A 6,732-nucleotide genomic window follows, 5' to 3' on the forward strand; every position below is an offset into this window, starting at 1 on the left:
GACAGTAGCTGCATTTTGTGCTTGTACTATTGGATTACATTTCCTGAAATTATTGTCTCAGGACTGCTTTTGGAGGAACCCAGTATAAAACAGTATAATAACCCAAGCTCACTGGAGTTATATATTTTAGGTCATAGAGTGATTCACCTCATCTACAACCTATACATCATGAGTTGTAATACTGACTTGTCTGTTGCAATCTGAAGCAAATAAATAATTGTTTTAAAAATTCTTACTATGCTTCGAAGCTGTGAAAGCATGTTGCTAAAACATCTGTTTAATTTATTTACTTCAGTCCAATAATCAGTCAGTTCAGCCAGAAATATATTTGCTTGTATAAACTGAACACTCAGGGGACCCTTGAAACTGTCCATATTTTAGTTACTTAGTTTGGTATTGTTGGTACACATCTGCCATCTCAACCACCTCCACAATAAACTGAAATAATCATAGCACTGTGCTCTCCATGCTGTTGTGAGGATAATTCCTAAATATTTCTGTGAGACTCATGGCACACATGAAATTGTTAAATAACAAACATGAAATGCTTTATTTAAGGGTACCCCCAAGAAAACAGATTGAGGTGAATTCATGTTTTGAATTTATCATCATTTTAATTATTATTCTCCTGTACACTGCTGGTTAAAAATGTCTTTCATACAATAGGTTTCTCAGCTTTATTCTAAGCATTAACTGTACCTGATAATGGTTTTGCTCATGAAGTTCTGATAACACAGAAATGACAAATCAATATAAGCCCAGAATGACTAATGGGCTAGAGTACAAAGATAACCCAGTACTTTTCTCTCCTTGTTCCCACTCCTTTGCAATAGGACTTTGTAATATAATTTCCCATTGTGGGAAACCTGCTCTGCCCCTTGACTCTAGGCTCAGCCATGTAACTTGGTTTGCCTAACAGGATGTTGGCATACACGATGCAAGCAGAGGCATGAAATGGTCTTGTTCTCTCTTGTAGCTCTATCATTGCCATAGACAGCTGGATTAGTTTGCTGGAGAATGGCAAATGTGGAACATACCCAGGTCACCTAGTTTTGATGAGCTAACAGCAAGCCATCCTCTACACAGCAAGCCATCCCCCACACATGTTTAGAGCCAAGCTGAGAGCAGAAGAACAACCCAGCTGAGCCCAGCACAAATTCTCAACTCTCAGATTCAAGGACTAAACATATGCTTATTATTTTCAGTGACAGAGCTTTGAGGAGGTATGTTAGGTAGTGCTGTTACTACTTCTAATATGGTCAAATTCATGAGATGCTTCTGCTATGGCACTGACTAATCTAGTTTCCTACCTCATTTCCTCTGTGTTGATGGTGGTCTCAGACTTTCTGACACTATCTTACTGACTGATTGCCAAGATTTTCTTCCTGACTCAAGAATTCTAAGGCTTTTCAACATTTTTCTTCTCTTGACTTCATCTCTCTTTCTATCCTGCTAGGAGTCAGACTCTGTCTTTGCCATTAACTGAATATGGAAGCAAATGGTTCCATCAATTTTTTTTTTTTTTTGAGATGGAGTCTCACTCTGTCGCCCAGGCTGGAGTGCAGTGGCACGATCTCGGCTCACTGCAACCTCCACCTCCCAGGTTCAAGGTTCAAGTGATTCTCCTGCCTCAGCCTTCTGAGTAGGTGGGATTACAGACACTCACCACCATGCCTGGCTAATTTTTGCATTTTTAGTAGAGATGGGTTTCACCATGTTGGTCAGGCTGGTCTTGAACTCCTGACCTCATGATCCACCTGCCTCAGCCTCCCAAAGTGCTGGGATTACAGGTGTGAGTCACCACGCCTGGCTGGTTCAATCTTATGATCCCTCAGTAAGTTTTCTGCCTCCTTTTACCCCGTATAACTATAGTTTATTATGACACAGCCAGCAGCAACAAAAGTATTTTATTACTGTGACAGACAGTTTGAAATAAATTTCTTTTGACATTCTCCAAGCCAGTGTGGGAGCTGGAGAAACACACATTGGGTGGGAAGAAGCTGATTGAAAGGGGTATTTTCAACATATTTTTGCACAAAGGGATGCATCTATAGTTTTTATGGCACTTGACACTTGAGTCTAAACTGCAATAGCTGTTTTTCCCCAAAACTGTGTTAATACTATATGCCAAAGAAGACTTTCTTATTTCCATTAACGCATTTACTCAGAAAGCGCATACATAGTGGGATTCTCTTTGTGAGGCCTATTTGTGCCCTGTAGCACTTTCCAGTATGCTCTTTTGCTTCCTTTGTCTCCTCCATCAAGGCTCAAAGTAACCCTAAAAGTATTGGGACTTAGTGAAGACTTACTCCCTACTTCCCTAGTGAAATCTTCACTAAGTTTCTTCGCTTTCATGAAATCTTTTCTGGTTTACATTCAGATTCTTGCCTCTGTTTTTATCCTAGGAAAGAGAAATTTCATAACTTCTGGGATGAATACTAAAGTTTCATAACTGGGATGAATACTAAAGCTCCAATATTTAATATTACTTGAGGGCTCCCAGAGTATCTGGTACTATCTCACTGCCTCCTGAGTTTGGTTTTGGGGAGGATTCCTGAACATTAGCCAAGACACAACAGTATATACAACAGGAGTGTATATGAAGGGGATCCCAGAGATGAGACCAACATCTTTCTCGAGCCTCCTCAAACTTGAAATTACTCTGAGGAGGCTTGGAGTGAAAGAAAAAGGACATGGAGGCAGCCGCTCAACTTCTAACAATATTTGTTTGCGAGCAAGCATGGGGCACATCCAGAAATATGTATGGGGCTTGTTCTATGCAGGGCTTGCTATATTAGACAGGATGAGAGCCAGTGAAGTAAATACTATTCCTGGTTCTAAAGGAAACTATGAGTTATATGTGAATAAAAAGTCCTGGACTGGAAATTCAACCTTTTCAAGCTTCTTTAGTTTTCAATAGTATTACTTTCTCAAATCTTTCATTTGCCTTCATTTAATTGCAAATACTTTGTATTATGCATAAGAGAACCAAGAGACAGTGTGGGCCGTAAAATATTCATTGCAGATTTTAATTTTGATTCTGGAGTCAAATAATAAAATGGAAATAAGGGGAAAATATTCCAAAATGAGTCACAAGATCCATAAAGGTCTGAAAAAAGTGATCTTACCACTCAAATTGTATTAGAATATACATAAGCTAATGAATCATATATCAATGCTACTTTTTGGAGTACTAACAGATGGCACTTCTACTGGAGGAAAGTGAAATACTCATCCCTGTAGAAATCCACTTGGGTGCAAGCAAGTGGCACAGAGTCCATTGGCACTCAGGCAGCTAGTTTTGCACCTCTGTGTTCAGTGCTGTGAACTGGCCTCTCCATAAAAGTCCATCCCAATCTCTGCACAATGCAAACATATAATCATATGATAAAAATAAGATGTAGAAGTGGATTGTTGCAAAGAAGCTATTATATCCAGACTCAAAGAGAAGAAACTGTAAAAGCAATGCAACTATACTAAAAGCATTTGCTCCTTTATGAGGAAGAAAAGTTACATTTGGTTATATTGAACCCATTTGCATAGGAAAGGGATAGATATTATTGGAAGTGAAAGTGGAGAGAGACTGAGCTACATGCTCATGGCCTAGATGCAATGGTAGTTGACTTGGTAGGGGTTACGTGGGGCTCTACACAACTTTCTATAGACACTCTAGGTGCCATGCCCACACCTTGTTAATCCTCTTTACCATTCCTTTACTCCTACTTTTGCTTCTGTTTGATTTTGCTTTTAATGTCCTTTACCTTGACACTGTCAAGGAGTGTCTATTTTTGGAGGCCTGTCATTGTGCTACTGGAGCCAATTTGCCCACATGTGTGGATTTTGAAGTGCTTTGGGTTTGAGACCCTTTGGGATGGCCCTTAGCCAAGGTTGATGAGCATGGAGATATGAGAGCCTAGCTCCCTTGCCTCCTGTCAGTACAAACTCTGAGATGTAATTTATGCTCTAGAGCTCTCCTGCAGGATGAGCGGAGGCTGGGATCCTCCCCAGAATTGCACCCTTGCTAAATGACTTCCCCTTCTCTTGTCTTGCTTCTCCATTCCCTCACTGGTTTCTCCTGGGGCACTTCCTTAATAAATTCCTGACGAATTCCTGTTCAGGATTAGCTCCTCAAGACTCAGTCTAAGACACTCTCCAATAGATAGTTTAATCTATCCACATCCTCAGCAGAGCTTCTCTGTTCAGCATTGGTGACCAGCTTCAGATTGTAAACACTCTTACAGATAGTGCCCACAAACATTCTCTCAGAACACTCAAGGAAGGTGTAGATAGCAACAGTATTCTGAACTCTTTTGTATCCGAAAAAACAACTGGAATGATAATAAGCCACAATCTTCCAATGACAGCAATAAAAAGCAACCTTTTTACTTTAATAAATACATTTAGGGAGACAGACACATTGGCTCTTTTGATAAACAAGATAATAATTCTATTTCTTCTCAGTCAACAGAAGTTAATAGCTTTCCTACTGAAACCTATTTAAGTTGACAATAAGTTGGAAACTAACCTGAGTCTGTGAAAAAGGTGTCATAATTAACTTACTCAGAACATTTCTTGATGTATTGATTACCATTTATCATGGGCGGAGGATATTTGCCCTGAAAATTGGGAGGTACCAGGTGGCGAATTTACACAAACACAGTGAAGAGATCTGGATTCTCCTGATCTAGAGCTCAGAGACATGGTTGATGTTAGGAGAAAATTCAATCCTTACGTCCCTCTCTTTTTTCTTTTCTTTTCTTTTGTTTCCCCTCTCTCCCTCTCTCCCTCTCTCCCTCCCTCCTTCCCTCCTTCTCTCCTTCCTTCCTTCCTCCCTCTCTTCCTTCATTCCTTCCCTCCTCCCTCCCTTCCCTCCTGCTTTTCTCCCTTCCTCCCTCCCCTCCTTCCCTCCTTCTTTCCCTACTCCCTCCCTCCCTCTCTTCCTTCCTTCCTCCCTTCTTTTCTTCTTTCCCTCCTCCCTCCCTCCCTTCCTTCTTTCCTTCCTTCCTTCCTTCCCCCCTCCCTCTTTTCCTTCCTTCCTCCCTTCCTCCTCCCTCCCCACTTCTTACTTCCCTACCTCCCTTCTTCCTTTCTTTCCTCCCTTCTTCCTTTCCTTCCTCCTTCCTTTCTTTCCTCCTTCTCTCCTTCCTTCCCTTACTCCCTGCTTCCTTCCTTCCCTCCCTCCCTCCTTCCTTCCTTCCCTCCCTCCCTTCTTCCTCCCTCCCTTCCTGCCTTTCTCTGTTTCTTTCTATAGCGGAAACCACTCAGACTGCATCGTGCTCTCCCTCTGACTCTCCACAATCACCAATGGCAAATAGCAGTTGCAGGAAAGCAGCGCCAAGAGCCAGCTTCACACTCAGGAGAGAACCCTGCACCTCTTCCTCATGTTTCTGGTGCTCTACACATTCAGAGAAACTTCCCTAGTGACAAACTATAGAAATGATCCCTGAAAATATAATCTTCATTTTACATTTCTTAATGCAGGGGTCCCCAACCCGAGGAAACAGTCCACACAGTAAGCCCCACAGAAACAGGGGGCAAGCCAGCATTACCGCCTGAGCTCCACTTCCTGTCAGATCAGCTGGGCATTAGATTTTCATAGGAGCAGGAACCCTATTGTGAACTGCACATGCGAGGGATCTAGGTTGCCTGATTCTTATGAAAATCTAATGCCTGATGACCCGAGGTGGAACAGTTTCATCCCAAAACCTTTCCCCCACCCCTACTCCATGGAAAAATTGTCTTCCATGAAACTGGTCCCTGGTGCCAAAAAGGTTGGGGACGCTGCCTTAATAAAAGTTTTTTTAATCTGACTGGCCCCAGTCAAACTTACATTCTGTGAGAATGTAAATAGATTTCACATGAGGAAACAGTTCTGTTTATTTAATCTTCAGGACTTCTCAGAACCTTTATTTTGCTGATGTATGGTGCAAGTCTCTCAATGCTACATTTTCCAAACTTAGTGGTTGTAACATCTTTTTTTCACAACATCTCTGCTGCTGTAGACAAGACTGTAAACTAGTCAGATTTCTCTTTGCCTTCCTCCACTTTATTTCTTTATCTCCCCTTTGATTCCTTACCTGAATCATCTTGTATGAAAATAAGTATGAGAAATATAGGTGTCTATTAATTAATATCTTATTCATCTATTATTGTGAACTCAGGCATCTGCTCTATAGAAAGTCAGAATGTATTTCTTGGGAGGAATGCAGTCGATTGCACTCCAAAATGGCCTATGCTTCTTTGTTCTTCCATGCATGTCTATCTCTGTCTCCAACTAGATCAGAAGACCCTGGAGAACTGAGTAGAAGTTAAAATGTTTTGAATGAAATTAAACACTGATATTCATATTCAATTAGTTCAATTAACGTTATAGGTCTAAAACTTACCAAGCATTCCCACCAAAAAGAAAATTTGTCAATAACTTTGGGAAATAGTCTTAAAATATAAGATTTTAGCATTTGCTGTTTACTGTCCATGAGACAATCCTCCTAGAGAGCGCTTATCACTACATCATATATGTATGTGTTGATCTCTCTCTCTCTTCTCTTTCTCTCTCTCTCTCTCTCTCTCTTTATCTACAGGCATACCCCATTTTATTGGTGCTTTGATTTATTGTACTTCACCAGTATTAGTTTTTTTTTTTTTTTTTAACAAATGAATGGTTTGTGGCCACCCCAGGCTTCAACAACAACAGCCCTTATCAGCCTGTAGTTATCAACACTGAGGCAAGAC

The 6,732-nt window shown here is 40.9% G+C and overlaps 1 pseudogene; it reads right to left on the bottom strand.

Annotated features, from left to right (window-relative positions):
• Nucleotides 1-5,256: 5,256 nt before the first annotated feature.
• Nucleotides 5,257-5,459, bottom strand: LOC112438047 (small nucleolar RNA U3; annotated as a pseudogene).
• Between the last annotated feature and the right edge of the window lie 1,273 nt (nt 5,460-6,732).

The sequence above is a fragment of the Pan paniscus genome, chromosome 21, assembly GCF_029289425.2.
Source record: "Pan paniscus chromosome 21, NHGRI_mPanPan1-v2.0_pri, whole genome shotgun sequence".
NCBI classification, from domain to species: Eukaryota; Metazoa; Chordata; class Mammalia; order Primates; family Hominidae; genus Pan; species Pan paniscus.